This window comes from Primulina tabacum, chromosome 10, assembly GCF_025594145.1.
Source record: "Primulina tabacum isolate GXHZ01 chromosome 10, ASM2559414v2, whole genome shotgun sequence".
NCBI classification, from domain to species: domain Eukaryota; kingdom Viridiplantae; phylum Streptophyta; class Magnoliopsida; order Lamiales; family Gesneriaceae; genus Primulina; species Primulina tabacum.
This window is the reverse complement of record NC_134559.1, coordinates 39,660,000-39,674,587: the sequence shown is the minus strand read 5'-3', so window position 1 is coordinate 39,674,587 and position 14,588 is coordinate 39,660,000. Positions and strand designations below refer to the sequence as shown.

At 43.2% G+C, this 14,588-nt stretch overlaps 15 non-coding genes and 4 pseudogenes across 15 annotated transcripts; all 19 read right to left on the bottom strand.

Annotated features, from left to right (window-relative positions):
- Nucleotides 1–45: 45 nt before the first annotated feature.
- Nucleotides 46–164, bottom strand: LOC142512590 (5S ribosomal RNA; annotated as a pseudogene).
- Nucleotides 165–847: 683 nt separating this feature from the next.
- Nucleotides 848–966, bottom strand: LOC142509864 (5S ribosomal RNA). Its single transcript, XR_012808012.1, has one exon. It is a non-coding gene; the product is annotated as a 5S ribosomal RNA (ribosomal RNA).
- Nucleotides 967–1,649: 683 nt separating this feature from the next.
- LOC142516054 (5S ribosomal RNA) lies at nt 1,650–1,768 on the bottom strand. The gene has a single exon (XR_012811869.1). It is a non-coding gene; the product is annotated as a 5S ribosomal RNA (ribosomal RNA).
- Nucleotides 1,769–2,449: 681 nt separating this feature from the next.
- LOC142510571 (5S ribosomal RNA) lies at nt 2,450–2,568 on the bottom strand (annotated as a pseudogene).
- Nucleotides 2,569–3,251: 683 nt separating this feature from the next.
- On the bottom strand, nt 3,252–3,370 carry LOC142515295 (5S ribosomal RNA). The gene has a single exon (XR_012811149.1). It is a non-coding gene; the product is annotated as a 5S ribosomal RNA (ribosomal RNA).
- Nucleotides 3,371–4,057: 687 nt separating this feature from the next.
- On the bottom strand, nt 4,058–4,176 carry LOC142516673 (5S ribosomal RNA). The gene has a single exon (XR_012812456.1). It is a non-coding gene; the product is annotated as a 5S ribosomal RNA (ribosomal RNA).
- A 407-nt stretch (nt 4,177–4,583) lies between these two features.
- Nucleotides 4,584–4,702, bottom strand: LOC142512626 (5S ribosomal RNA; annotated as a pseudogene).
- A 687-nt stretch (nt 4,703–5,389) lies between these two features.
- LOC142513563 (5S ribosomal RNA) lies at nt 5,390–5,508 on the bottom strand. Its single transcript, XR_012809503.1, has one exon. It is a non-coding gene; the product is annotated as a 5S ribosomal RNA (ribosomal RNA).
- Nucleotides 5,509–6,192: 684 nt separating this feature from the next.
- LOC142516195 (5S ribosomal RNA) lies at nt 6,193–6,311 on the bottom strand. The gene has a single exon (XR_012812002.1). It is a non-coding gene; the product is annotated as a 5S ribosomal RNA (ribosomal RNA).
- A 680-nt stretch (nt 6,312–6,991) lies between these two features.
- Nucleotides 6,992–7,110, bottom strand: LOC142517104 (5S ribosomal RNA). The gene has a single exon (XR_012812864.1). It is a non-coding gene; the product is annotated as a 5S ribosomal RNA (ribosomal RNA).
- A 680-nt stretch (nt 7,111–7,790) lies between these two features.
- LOC142515442 (5S ribosomal RNA) lies at nt 7,791–7,909 on the bottom strand. Its single transcript, XR_012811288.1, has one exon. It is a non-coding gene; the product is annotated as a 5S ribosomal RNA (ribosomal RNA).
- Nucleotides 7,910–8,422: 513 nt separating this feature from the next.
- Nucleotides 8,423–8,541, bottom strand: LOC142512887 (5S ribosomal RNA). The gene has a single exon (XR_012808885.1). It is a non-coding gene; the product is annotated as a 5S ribosomal RNA (ribosomal RNA).
- Nucleotides 8,542–9,553: 1,012 nt separating this feature from the next.
- Nucleotides 9,554–9,672, bottom strand: LOC142514820 (5S ribosomal RNA). The gene has a single exon (XR_012810697.1). It is a non-coding gene; the product is annotated as a 5S ribosomal RNA (ribosomal RNA).
- A 681-nt stretch (nt 9,673–10,353) lies between these two features.
- On the bottom strand, nt 10,354–10,472 carry LOC142515272 (5S ribosomal RNA). The gene has a single exon (XR_012811126.1). It is a non-coding gene; the product is annotated as a 5S ribosomal RNA (ribosomal RNA).
- Nucleotides 10,473–11,152: 680 nt separating this feature from the next.
- LOC142507106 (5S ribosomal RNA) lies at nt 11,153–11,271 on the bottom strand. The gene has a single exon (XR_012805370.1). It is a non-coding gene; the product is annotated as a 5S ribosomal RNA (ribosomal RNA).
- A 679-nt stretch (nt 11,272–11,950) lies between these two features.
- LOC142506624 (5S ribosomal RNA) lies at nt 11,951–12,068 on the bottom strand. Its single transcript, XR_012804911.1, has one exon. It is a non-coding gene; the product is annotated as a 5S ribosomal RNA (ribosomal RNA).
- A 684-nt stretch (nt 12,069–12,752) lies between these two features.
- On the bottom strand, nt 12,753–12,871 carry LOC142513193 (5S ribosomal RNA). Its single transcript, XR_012809153.1, has one exon. It is a non-coding gene; the product is annotated as a 5S ribosomal RNA (ribosomal RNA).
- Nucleotides 12,872–13,196: 325 nt separating this feature from the next.
- Nucleotides 13,197–13,315, bottom strand: LOC142511030 (5S ribosomal RNA; annotated as a pseudogene).
- A 682-nt stretch (nt 13,316–13,997) lies between these two features.
- Nucleotides 13,998–14,116, bottom strand: LOC142509787 (5S ribosomal RNA). Its single transcript, XR_012807942.1, has one exon. It is a non-coding gene; the product is annotated as a 5S ribosomal RNA (ribosomal RNA).
- Nucleotides 14,117–14,588: the final 472 nt, after the last annotated feature.

The following is a 14,588-nucleotide window of genomic DNA, read 5'->3' as shown; positions in this document are numbered from 1 at the left end:
AAAATCGTCTGTCAACATGTAATCAAAAATAGAAAAACACGAAAAGGTGTGCAACACGAGGACTTCCTAATGGGTCACCCATCCTAGTACTGCTGTCGCCAAAGCGTGCTTAAATTCGGAGTTATGATGGGATCCGGTGCATTAGTGCTGGTATAATCGCACTCGACATTCAGTGGGATTTTTATTCTTATATCCCTCGAGTACATGTGGAGCGGACGGCGATGGACAACACGCGGCACTTCTCTCGCCCAATCAGAACCATGAGGTTAAGCGTTCTGGTGCGATGGCAGAGCTAGGATGGGTGACCTCCCTCGGAAGTCCTCGTGTCGCGACCGTTTACGTAAATTATGGATAAAACAGTCGAAATAATTGTTTTTAATGAGTTAACCGTCTCCGGAGTAATCTGCGTCATACTCTTCCGCACAGAACCGGCTCACGACAACAAAAATCGCTAAATGTTCCTAGAAAATAGAAAAAAATTAAGAATAAGAAAATAACGAATGTAAAGCTATTATTATGCCTGAGATAAGATAAAATGGAACCGGAATTTAATTTCGAACTTCCTAAGCGGATTTCTCGAGGAAACGGAAGCTTTACAGAAGAAAAAAATCGCAAATTATAGGGTATTAGAGAAGGAATTCGGCTAAAATCTCGCCAACTCATTGCGGAGTAATGAGTCTCGTTCGTTTGCCTATTTACAATCAAATTGGGCTACAATTTTTTCAAAATCCGGCAGTTCCCGAGCTACATTGATTTCACATGTCTTATCTGGTCTCGATCGAGATTCAGATGATTTGAGCCGAAAATTGTCTGTCAACAAGTAATCAAAATTAGAAAAACACGAAAAGGAGTGCAACACGAGGACTTCCCAGGGGGTCACCAATCCTAGTATTGCTCTCGCCAAAGCACGCTTAACTTCGGAGTTTTGATGGGATCCGGTGCATTATTGCTGGTATGATCGCACCCGACATTGAGTGGGATGTTTATTCTTATATCCCTCGAGTACGTGTGGCGCGGGCGGGGATAGACAACACGCGGCACTGCTCTCGCCCAATAAGAACCATGAAGTTAAGCGTTCTAGAGCGATGGCAGAGCTAGGATGGGTGGCCTCCCTGGGAAGTCCTCGTGTCGCGACCGTTTACGTAAATTATAGCTAAAACAGTCGAAATAATTGTTTTTAATGAGTTAACCGTCTTCGGAGTTATCTGCGTCATACCCTTCCGCCCAGAACCGGCTCACGACGACAAAAATCGCTAAATGTTCCTAGAAAATAGAAAAAAAATTAAGAAGAAGAAAATAGCGAATGTAAAGTTATTAATATGCCTGGGATACGATAAAATGAAACCAAAATCGAATTTCGAACTTTCTAAACGGATTTCTCGAGAAAACGGAAACTTAACATGAGCGAAAAATCTCAAATTAGAGGGACTTAGAAAAGGAATTAGGCGAATATCTCGCCACCTCGTTGCGGAGTAATGAGTCTCGTTCTTTTTCCCGTTTACAATAAAATTAGCCAACAATTTTTCCAAATCCGGCAGTGCCCGAGCTACGTTGATTTCACATGTCTGATCTGGTCCTGATCGAGATTCAGATGATTTGAACCAAAAATCGTCTGTCAACAAGTAATAAAAAATAGAAAAACACGGAAAGGGGCGCAACACGAGGACTTCCCAGGGGGTTATCCATTCTAGTACTGCTCTCGCCCAAGCACGCTTAACTTCGGAGTTCTGATGGGATCCGATGAATTAGTGCTGGTATGATCGCACCCGACATTGAGTGGGATGTTTATTCTTATATCCCTCGAGTACGTGTGGAGCGGGCGGCGATGGACAACACTCGGCACTGCTCAAGCCCAATCAGAACCCTGAAGTTAAGCGTTCTGGCGCGATGGCAGAGCTAAGATGGGTGACCTCCCTGGGCAGTCCTCGTGTCGCGATTGTTTATGTAAATTATGGCTAAAACAGTCGAAATAATTGTTTTTAATGAGTTAACCGTCTCCAGAGTAATCTGCGTCATATCCTTCCGCACAGAACCGGCTCACGACAACAAAAATAGCTAAATGTTCCCAGAAAATAGAAAAAAATTAAGAATAAGAAAATAACGAAAGTAAAGCTATTATTATGCCTGAGATAAGATAAAATGGAACCGGAATTTAATTTCGAACTTCCTAAGCGGATTTCTTGAGGAAACGGAAGCTTAATAGAAGCGGAAAATCGCAAATTAGAGTCTTAGAGAAGGAATTCGGCTAAAATCTTGCCAGCTCATTGCGGAGTAATGAGTCTCGTTCGTTTGCCCGTTTACAATCAAATTAGGCTACAATTTTTTCAAAATCCGGCAGTTCCCGAGCTACATTGATTTCACATGTCTTATCTGGTTTCGATCGAGATTCAGATGATTTGAGCCGAAAATTGTCTGTCAACAAGTAATCAAAATTAGAAAAACACGAAAACGGGTGCAATACGAGGACTTCCCAAGGGGTCACCAATCCTAGTATTGCTCTCGCCAAAGCACGCTTAACTTCGGAGTTTTGATGGGATCCGGTGCATTATTGCTGGTATGATCGCACCCGACATTGAGTGGGATGTTTATTCTTATATCCCTCGAGTACGTGTGGCGCGGGCGGGGATAGACAACACGCGGCACTGCTCTCGCCCAATCAGAACCCTGAAGTTAAGCGTTCTGGCGCGATGGCAGAGCTAAGATGGGTGACCTTCCTGGGCAGTCCTCGTGTCGCGATTGTTTATGTAAATTATGGCTAAAACAGTCGAAATAATTGTTTTTAATGAGTTAACCGTCTTCGGAGTTATCTGCGTCATACCCTTCCGCCCAGAACCGGCTCACGACGACAAAAATCGCTAAATGTTCCGAGAAAATAGAAAAAAAATTAAGAAGAAGAAAATAGCGAATGTAAAGTTATTAATATGCCTGGGATACGATAAAATGAAACCAGAATCGAATTTCGAACTTTCTAAGCGGATTTCTCGAGAAAATGGAAAGTTAATAGGAGCGAAAAATCTCAAATTAGAGGGACTTAGAAAAGGAATTAGGCGAATATCTCGCCACCTCGTTGCGGAGTAATGAGTCTCGTTCTTTTTCCCGTTTACAATAAAATTAGCCAACAATTTTTCCAAATCCGGCAGTGCCCGAGCTACGTTGATTTCACATGTCTTATCTGGTCCTGATCGAGATTCAGATGATTTGAACCAAAAATCGTCTTTCAACAAGTAATAAAAAATAGAAAAACACGAAAAGGGGCGCAACACGAGGACTTCCCAGGGGGTTATCCATCCTAGTACTGCTCTCGCCCAAGCACGCTTAACTTCGGAGTTCTGATGGGATCCGATGAATTAGTGCTGGTATGATCGCACCCGACATTGAGTGGGATGTTTATTCTTTTATCCCTCGAGTACGTGCGGAGCGGGCGGCGATGGACAACACTCGGCACTTCTCAAGCCCAATCAGAACCCTGAAGTTAAGCGTTCTGGCGCGATGACAGAGCTAAGATGGGTGACCTCCCTGGGCAGTCCTCGTGTCGCGATTGTTTATGTAAATTATGGCTAAAACAGTCGAAATAATTGTTTTTAATGAGTTAACCGTCTCCAGAGTAATCTACGTCATACCCTTCCGCACAGAACCGGCTCACGACAACAAAAATCGCTAAATGTTCCCAGAAAATAGAAAAAAATTAAGAATAAGAAAATAACGAATGTAAAGCTATTATTATGCCTGAGATAAGATAAAATGGAACCAGAATTTAATTTCGAACTTCCTAAGCGGATTTCTTGAGGAAACGGAAGCTTAATAGAAGCGGAAAATCGCAAATCAGAGTGTCTTAGAGAAGGAATTCGGCTAAAATCTCGCCAGCTCATTGCGGAGTAATGAGTCTCGTTCGTTTGCCCGTTTACAATCAAATTAGGCTACAATTTTGTCAAAATCCGGCAGTGCCCAAGCTACGTTGATTTCACATGTCTTATATGGTCCCGATCGAGATTCAGATGATTTGAGCCGAAAATGATCTGTCAACAAGTAATCAAAAATAGAAAAACACGAACGAAAAGGGGTGCAACACGAGGACTTCCCAGGGGGTCACCCATCCTAGTACTGCACTCGCCCAAGCACGCTTAACTTCGGAGTTATGATGGGATCCAGTGCATTAATGCTGGTATGATCGCAACCGACATTGATTGGGATGTTTATTCTTATATTCCTCGGGTACGTGTGGAGCGGACGACGATGGAAAACACGCGGCACTGCTCTCGCTCAATCAGAACCATGAAGTTAAGCGTTCTGGCGCGATGGAAGAGCTAGGATAGGTGACCTCCCTTGGAAGTCCACCTGTCGCGATCATTTACTTAAATTATGGCTAAAACAGTCGAAATAATTGTTTTTAATTAGTTAACCGTCTCCAGAGTAATCTGCGTCATACCCTTCCGCACAGAACCGGCTCACAACAACAAAAATCGCTAAATGTTCCCAGAAAATAGAAAAAACTAAGAATGTTTTATTTGGTCCGATCGAGATTCAGATGATTTGAGCCGAAAATCGTCTGTCAAGATGTAATCAAAAATAGAAAAACACGAAAAGGTGTGCAACACGAGGACTTCCTAATGGGTCACCCATCCTAGTACTGCTGTCGCCAAAGCGTGCTTAAATTCGGAGTTATGATGGGATCCGGTGCATTAGTGCTGGTATAATTGCACTCGACATTCAGTGGGATTTTTATTCATATATCCCTCGAGTACATGTGGAGCGGACGGCGATGGACAACACGCGGCACTTCTCTCGCCCAATCAGAACCATGAAGTTAAGCGTTCTGGTGCGATGGCAGAGCTAGCTAGGATGGGTGACCTCCCTCGGAAGTCCTCGTGTCGCGACCGTTTACGTAAATTATGGATAAAACAGTCGAAATAATTGTTTTTAATGAGTTAACCGTCTCCGTAGTAATCTGCGTCATACTCTTCCGCACAGAACCGGCTCACGACAACAAAAATCGCTAAATGTTTCTAGAATATAGAAAAAAATTAAGAATAAGAAAATAACGAATGTAAAGCTATTATTATGCCTGAGATAAGATAAAATGGAACCGGAATTTAATTTCGAACTTCCTAAGCAGATTTCTCGAGGAAACGGAAGCTTAACAGAAGAAAAAAATCGCAAATTATAGGGTATTAGAGAAGGAATTCGGCTAAAATCTCGCCAGCTCATTGCGGAGTAATGAGTCTCGTTCGTTTGCCTGTTTACAATCAAATTAGGCTACAATTTTTTCAAAATCCGGCAGTTCCCGAGCTACGTTGATTTCACATGTATTATCTGGTCCCGATCGAGATTCAGATGATTTGAGCCAAAAATCGTTTGTCAACAAGTATTCAAAAGTAGAAAAACACGAAAAGAGGTGCAACACGAGGACTTCCCAGGGGGTCACCCATTCTACTACTACTCTCGCCCAAGCACGCTTAACTTTGGAGTTCTGATGGGATCCGGTGCATTAGTGCTGGTATGATCGCACCCGACATTCAATGGTATTTTTATTTTTATAACCCTCGAGTACGCGTGGAGCGGGCGGCGATGGACAACACGCGGCACTGCTCTCGCCCAATCAGAACCATGAAGTTAAGCGTTCTGGCGCGATGACAGGGCTAGGATGGGTGACCTCCCTCGAAAGTCCTCGTGTCGCTACCGTTTACGTAAATTATAGATAAAACAGTCGAAATAATTGTTTTTAATGAATTAACCATCTTCGGAGTAATCTGCGTCATACCCTTCCACACAGTACCGGCTCACGACAACAAAAATCGCTAAATGTTTCCAGAAAATAGAAAAAAAAATAAGAATAAGGAAATAGCGAATGTAAATCTATTATTATGCCTGAGATACGATAAAATGGAACCAGGATCGAATTTCGAACTTCCTTAGCGGATTTCTCGAGGAAACGGAAGCTTAACAGAAGCGGAAAATTGCAAATTAGAGGGTCTTAGAGAAGGAATTCGGCTAAAATCTCGTCAACTCCTCGCGGAGTAATGAGTCTCGTTCGTTTGCCTGTTTACAATCAAATTAGGCTACAATTTTGTCCAAATCCGGCAGTGTCCAAGCTAGGTTGATTTCACATGTATTATCTGTTCCCGACCGAGATTCAGATGATTTGAGCCGAAAATCGTCTATCAACAAGTAACGAAAAATAGAAAAACACGAAAAGGGATGCAACACGAGGACTTCCGAGGGGGTCACCCATCCTAGTACTGCTCTCGCCCAAGCACGCTTAACTTCGGAGTTCTGAAGGGATCCGGTGCATTAGTGCTGTTATGATCACACCCAACATTGAGTGGGATGTTTATTCTTATATCCCTCGAGTACGTGTGGAGCGGGCGACGATGGACAACACGCGGCACTGCTCTCGTCGAATCAGAACCATGAAGTTAAACGTTCTGACGCGATGGCAGAGCTAGGATGGGTGAACTCCCTGGGAAGTCCGTGTTTCAAGACCGTTTACGTAAATTATGGCTAAAAAAGTCGAAATAATTGTTTTTAATGAGTAAACCGTCTTCGGATAATCTGCGTCATATCCTTCCGCACAGAACAGGCTCACGACAACAAAAATTGCAAAATGTTCCCTGAAAATAGAAAAAAATAAGAAGAAGAAAATAGCGAATGTAAAGCTATTATTATGCCTGGGATACGATAAAATGGAACCGGAATCGAATTATGAACTTACTAAGCGGATTTCTTGAGGAAACAGAAGCTTAACAGAAGCGGAAAATCGCAAATTAGAGGGTCTTAGAGAAGGAATTCGGCTAATACTCGCCACCTCGTTGCGGAGTATTGAGTCTCGATCGTTTGCCCGTTTACAATCAAATTAGCCTACAATTTTGTCCAAATCAAGCCGTGCCCGATCTACGTTGATTTCACATGTCTTATATGGTTCCGATCGAGATTCAGATGATTTGAGCCGAAAATCGTCTGTCATTAAGTAATCAAAAATAGAAAAACACGAAAAGGGGTGCAACACGAGGACTTCCCAGGGGGTCACACATTCTAGTACTGCTTTCGCCCAAGCACGCTTAACTTCGGAGTTCTGATGGGATCCGATGCATTTGTGCTGGTATGATCGCACCCGACATTCAATGGCATTTTTATTCTTATATCCCTCGAGTACGTGTGGAGCGGGCGGCGATGGACAACACGCGGCACTGCTCTCGCCCAATCGGAACCATGAAGTTAGCGTTCTGGTGCGATGGCGGAGCTAGGATGGGTGACCTCCTTGAGAAGTCCTCTTGTCGCAACCGTTTACATAAATTATGGCTAAAACAGTCGAAATAATTGTTTTTAATGAGTTAACCGTCTCCAGAGTAATCTGCGTCATACCATTCCGCACGAACCGGATCACGACAAAAAAATTGCTAAATGTTACCAGAAAATAGAAAAAAAATAAGAAGAAAAAAATAGCGAATGTAAAGCTATTATTATGCCTGAGATACGATAAAATGGAACCGGAATCGAATTTCGAACTTCCTAAGCTGATTTCTCGATTAAACGAAAGCTTAACAGAAGCGGAAAATCGCAAATTAGAGGGTCTTAGAGAAGGAATTCGGCTAAAATCTCGTCTGCTCATTGCGGAGTAATGAATCTCGTTCGTTTGCCCGTTTACAATCAAATTAGGCTCTAATTTTGTCCAAATCTTGCACTGCCCGAGCTACGTTGATTTCACATGTCTTATCTGGTCCTGATCGAGATTCAGATGATTTGAACCAAAAATCGTCTGTCAACAAGTAATCAAAAATAGAAAAACACGAAAAAGGGTGCAACACGAGAACTTCCTAGGAGGTCACCCATCTTAGTGCTGCTCTCGTCCAAGCACGCTTAACTTCGGAGTTCTGATGGGATCCGGTGCAGTAGTGCTGGTATGATCGCACCCGACATTGAGTGGGATTTTTATTCTTATATCCCTCGAGTATGTGTGGAGCAGGCGGCGATGGACAACACGCGGCACTGCTCTCGCCCAATCAGAACCGGCTCACGACAATAAAAATTGCTAAATGTTCCCAGAAAATAGAAAAAAAATAAGAAAAAAAAAATAGCGAATGTAAAGTTATTATTATGCCTGAGATACGATAAAATGGAACAGGAATCGAATTTCGAACTTCCTAAGCGGATTTCTCGAGGAAACGGAAGCTTAACAGAAGCGGAAAATCGCAAATTAGAGGGTATTAGAGAAGGAATTCGGCTAAAATCTCGCCAGCTCATTGCGGAGTAATGAGTCTCGTTCGTTTGCCCATTTACAATCAAATTAGGCTACAACTTTGTCAAAATCCGGCAGTTCCCGAGCTACGTTGATTTCACATGTCTTATCTGGTCTCGATCGAGATTCAGATGATTTGAGCCGAAAATCGTCTGTCAACAAGTAATCAAAAATAGAAAAACACGAAAAGGGATGCAACACGAGGACTTCCCAGGGGGTCACCCATCCTAGTACTGGTCTCGCCCAAACACGCTTAACTTCGGAGTTCTGATGGGATCCGGTGCATTAGTGCTGGTATGATCGCACCCGACATTGAGTGGGATGTTTAATCTTATATCCCTCGAGTACGTGTGGAGCGGGCAGCGATGGACAACACGCGGCACTGCTCTCGCCCAATCAGAACCATGAAGTTAAGCGTTCTGGCGCGATGGCAGAGCTAGGATGGGTGAACTTATTGGGAAGTCCTCGTGTCGCGATCGTTTACGTAAATTATGGCAAAAACAGTCGAAATAATTGTTTTTTATGAACTAACTGTTTCCGGAGTAATCTCCGTCATACCCTTCCGCACAGAACCGGCTCATGACAACAAAAATCGCTAAATGTTCCCATAAAAGAGAGAAAAAAATAAGAAGAAGAAAATAGCGAATGTAAAGCTATTATTATGCCTGGGATACGATAAAATGAAGGCGAAATCGAATTTCGAACTTCCTAAGCGGATTTCTCGAGGAAACGGAAGCTTAACAGAAGCTGAAATTCGTAAATTAGAGGGTCTTAGAGAAGGAATTCGAAGTCCTCGTGTCGCGACCGTTTACGTAAATTATGGATAAACAGTCGAAAATAATTTTTTTTAATGAACTAACTGTCTCCGGAGTAATCTCCGTCATACCCTTCCGCACAGAACTGGCTCACGACAACAAAAATCGCTAAATATTCACAAAAAATAGAAAAAAAAAAAAGAAAAATAAAATAGCGAATGTTAAGCTATTATTATGCCTGGGATACGATAAAATGGAACCAGAATCGAATTTCGGATTTTCTAAACGGATTTCTCGAGAAAACGGAAGCTTAACAGAAGCGGAGAATCACAAATTAGATGGTCTTAGAGAAGGAATTCGGCTAAAATCTCGCCACCTCGTTGCGGAGTAATGAGTCTTGTTCGTTTGCCCGTTTACAATCAAATTAGCCGACAATTTTGTCCAAATCCTACAGTGCCCGAGCTACGTTGATTTCACATGTCTTATCTGGTCCCGATCGACATTCAGATGATTTGATCCTAAATTCGTCTGTGAACAAGTAATCAAAAATAGAAAAACACGAAAAGGGGTGCAACACGAGGACTTCCCAGGGGGTCACCAATCCTAGTACTGCTCTCGCCCAAGCACGCTTAACTTCGGAGTTTTGATGGGATCCGGTGCATTAGTGCCGGTATGATCGCACCCGACATTGAGTGGGATTTTTTTTCTTATATCCCTCGAGTACGTGTAGAGCGGGCGGCGATGGACAACGTCCATAACGGGCACTGCTCTCGCCCAATCAAAACCATGAAGTTAAGCGTTCTGGCGCGATGGCAGAGCTAGGATGGGTGACCTCCCTGGGAAGTCCTCATGTCACGACCGTAAATTATGGCTAAAACAGTCGAAATTATTGTTTTTAATGAGTTAACCGTCTTTAAAGTAATCTGTGTCATACCCTTTCGCATAGAACCGGCTCACGACAAAAAAAATTGCTAAATGTTTCCAGAAAATAAAAAAAAAATAAGAAGAAGAAAATAGCGAATGTAAATCTATTATTAAGCCTGAGATACGATAAAATGGAACCGGAATCGAATTTCGAACTTCCTAACCGGATTTCTCGCGGAAAATGAAAGCTTAACAGAATCGGAAAATCGCAAATTAGAGGGTCTTAGAGAAGGAATTCGGCTCAAATCTCGCCACCTCGTTGCGGAGTAATGAGTCTCGTTCGTTTACCCGTTTAAAATCAAATCAGGCTACAATTTTGTCCAAATTCGGCAGTGCCCGAGCTACGTTGATTTCACGTCTTATCTGGTCCCGATCCAAATTCAGATAATTTGAGCCAAAAATCGTCTGTCAACAACTAATCAAAAATAGAAAACACGAAAAATGGTGCAACACGAGGACTTCCCAGGGGGTCACCCATCTTAATACTGGTCTCGCCCAAGCACGCTTAACTTCGGAGTTCTGATGGGATCCGGTGCATTAGTGCTGGTATGATCGCTCCCAACATTGAGTGATGTTTATTCTTATATCCCTCGAGTACGTGTGGAGCGGTCGACGATGGAAATTACGCGGCACTGCTCTCGCCCAATCAGAACCATGAAGTTAAACGTTCTAGCGCGATGGCAGAGCTAGGATGGGTGACCACCTTGGGAAGTTCTCGTGTCGCGATCGTTTACGTAAATTATGGTTAAAACAGTCGAAATAATTGTTTTTAATGAACTAACCGTCTCCGGAGTAATCTCTGTCATACCCTTCCGCACAGAACCGGCTCACGACAACAAAAATCGCTTAATGTTACCAAAAAATAGAAAAAAAAATAAGAAGAAGAAAATAGCGAATGTAAAGCTATTATTATGCCTGGGATACGATAAAATGGAACCGGAATCGAATTTCGGACTTCCTAAACGGATTTCTCGAGGAAACAGAAGCTTAACAGAAGCGGAAAATCGCAAATTAGAGGGTCTTAGAGAAGTAATTCGGCTAAAATCTCGTCAGCTCGTTGCGGTGTAATGAGTCGTTCGTTTGCCCGTTTACAATCAAATTCTCCTACAATTTTGTCCAAATCCGGCAGTACCCGAGCTACGTTGATTTCACATGTCTTATCTGATCCCGATCGATATTCAGATGATTTGAGCCGAAAATCGTCTGTCAACAAGTAATCAAAAATAGAAAAACACGAAAAGGGGTGCAACAGAGGGACTTCCCAGGGGGTCACCCATCCTAGTACTGCTCTCGTCCAAGCACGCTTAACTTCAGAGTTCGAATGGGATCCGGTGCATTAGTGCTAGTATGATCGCACTCAACATTGAGTTGGATGTTTATTCTTATATCCCTCGAGTACGTGTGGAGCGGACGACGATGGACAACACGGGCACTGCTCTCGCCCAATCAGAACCATGAAGTTAAGCGTTCTGGCGCGATGGCAAAGCTAGGATGGGTGACCTCCCTTGGAAGTCCTCGTGTCGCGACCGTTTACATAAATTATGGATAAAACAATCGAAATAATTGTTTTAATGATTTAACCGTCTCCGGAGTAATCTGCGTCATACCCTTCCGCACAGAACCGGTTCACGACAAAAAAAATCGCTAAATGTTCCCAGAAAATAGAAAAAAATAAGAAGAATAAAATAGCGAATGTAAAGCTATTGTTATGCCTGGGATACGATAAAATGGAACCTGAATCGAATTTCGAACTTCCTAAGCGGATTTCTCGAGGAAACGAAAGCTTAAAAGAAGCGGAAAATAGAAAATTAGAGGGTCTTAGAGAAGTAATTCGGCTAAAATCTCGCCACCTCGTTGCGGAGTAATGAGTCTCGTTCGTTTGCCCGTTTACAATCAAATTAGGCTACAATTTTGTCCAAATCCGGCAGTGCCCGAGCTACGTTGATTTCACATGTCTTATCTGGTCCCGATCGAGATTCAGTTGATTTGAGCCGAAAATTGTCTGTCAACAAGTAATCAAAAATAAAAAACACGAAAAGGGGTGCAACACGAGGACTTCCCAGGGGGTCATTCATCCTAGTACTGCTCTCGCCCAAGCACTCTTAACTTCGGAGTTCTGATGGGATCGGTGCATTAGTGCTGGTATGATCGCACCCGACATTGAGTGGGATGTTTATTCTTATATCCCTCGAGTACGTGTGGAGCGGGCAGCGATGGACAACACGCGGCACTGCTCTCGCCCAATCAGAACCATGAAGTTAAACGTTCTGGCGCGATGGCAGAGCTAGGATGGGTGACCTTATTGGGAAGTCCTCGTGTCGCGATCGTTTACGTAAATTATGGCAAAAACAGTCGAAATAATTGTTTTTTATGAACTAACTGTTTCCGGAGTAATCTCCGTCATACCTTTCCGCACAGAACCGGCTCATGACAACAAAAATCGCTAAATGTTCCCATAAAAGAGAGAAAAAAATAAGAAGAAAAAAATAGCGAATGTAAAGCTATTATTATGCCTAGGATACGATAAAATGAAGGCGGAATCGAATTTCGAACTTCTTAAGCGGATTTCTTGAGGAAACGGAAGCTTAACAGAAGCTGAAAATCGTAAATTAGAGGGTCTTAGAGAAGGAATTCGGCTAAAATCTCGTCACCTCGTTGCGGAGTAATGAGTCTCGTTCGTTTGCCCGTTTACAATCAAATTAGGCTACAATTTTGTCCAAATCCGACAGTGCTCGAGCTACGTTGATTTCACATGTCCTATCTGGTCTAGATCGACATTCAGATGATTTGAGCCGAAAATCGTGTGTCAACAAGTAATCAAAAATAGAAAAACATGAAAAGGGGTGCAACACGAGGACTTCCCAGGGGGTCACCCATCCTAGTACTGGTCTCGCCCAAACACGCTTAACTTCGGAGTTCTGATGGGATCCAGTGCATTAGTGCTGGTATGATCGCACCCGACATTGAGTGGGATGTTTAATCTTATATCCCTCGATTAGCTGTGGAGCGGGCGGCGATGGACAACACGCGGCACTGCTCTCGCCCAATCAGAACCACGAAGTTAAGCGTTCTGGCGCGATGGCAGAGCGAGGATGGGTGACCTCCCTGGGCAGTCCTCGTCCGTTTGCCCCTTTACAATCAAATTAGCCTAGAATTTTGTCCAAATCCGGCAGTGCACGAGCTACTTTCATTTCACATGTCTTATCTGGTTCCGATCGAGATTCAGATGATTTGAGCTGAAAATCGTCTGTCAACAAGTAAACAAAAATAGAAAAACACGAAAACGGGAGCAACACAAGGATTTCCCAGGGGTCCACCCATCCTAGTACTGCTCTCGTCCAAGCACGCTTAACTTCAGAGTTCTGATGGGATCCGGTGCATTAGTGATGGTATGATCGCATCCGACATAAGTGGGATGTTTTTTCTTATATCCCTCGAGTACGTGTGGAGCGGGCGGCGATGGAGAACACGGGCACTGCTCTCGCCCAATCAAAACCACGAAGTTAAGCATTCTGGCGCGATGGAGCGGGCTCGGATGGGTGACCTCCTTGAGAAGTCCTCGTGTCGCGACCGTTTACGGAAATTATGGCTAAAACAGTCGAAATAATTGTTTTAATGAGTTAACCGTCTCCGGAGTAATCTGCGTCATACCCTTCCGCACAGAACCGGCTCATGACAACAAAAATTGCTAAATGTTTCCATAAAATAGAAAAAAAAATAAGAAGAAGTAAATAGCGAATGTAAAGCTATTATTATGCCTGAGATACGATAAAATGGAACATGAATTGAATTTCGAACTTCCTAAGCGGATTTCTCGAGGAAACGGAAGCTTAACAGAAGCGGAAAATCGCAAATTAGAGGGTTTTAGAGAATTAATTCTGCTAAAATCTCGCCAGCTCATTGCGGAGTAACGAGTCTCGTTCGTTTACCCGTTTACAATCAAATTAGCCTACAATTTTGTCCAAATCCGGCATTGCCCGAGCTACGTTGATTTCACATGTCTTATCTCGTACCGATCTAGATTCAGATGATTTGAGCTGAAAATCGTCTGTCAACAAGTGAACAAAAATAAAAAAACAGGAAAATGGGAGCAACACGAGGATTTCCCAGGGGGTCACCCATCCTAGTACTGCTCTCGTCCAAGCACGCTTAACTTCAGTGTTCTGATGGGATCCGGTGCATTAGTGATGGTATGATCACATCCGACATTAAGTGGGATGTTTATTCTTATATCCCTGGAGTAAGTGTGGAACGGGCGGCGATGGACAACACGCGGCACTGCTTTCGCCCAATCAGAACCATGAAATTAAGCGTTCTGGCGCGATGGCAGAGCTAGGATGGGTGACCTCCTTGGGAAGTCCTCGTGTCGCGACCGTTTAGGTAAATTAGGGATAAAACAGTCGAAATAATTGTTTTTAATGAGTTAACCGTCTACGAAGTAATCTGCATCATACCCTTCTGCACAGAACCGGCTCACGACAACAAAAACCGCTAAATGTTCACAGAAAATAGAAAAAAAATAAGAAGAAGAAAATAGCGAATGTAAAGCTATTATTATGCCTGGGATATGATAAAATGGAACCGGAATCGAATTTCGAACTTCCTAAGCGGATTTCTTGTGGAAACGGAAGCTTTACAGAAGCGGAATCGCAAATTAGACGGTCTTAGAGAAAGAA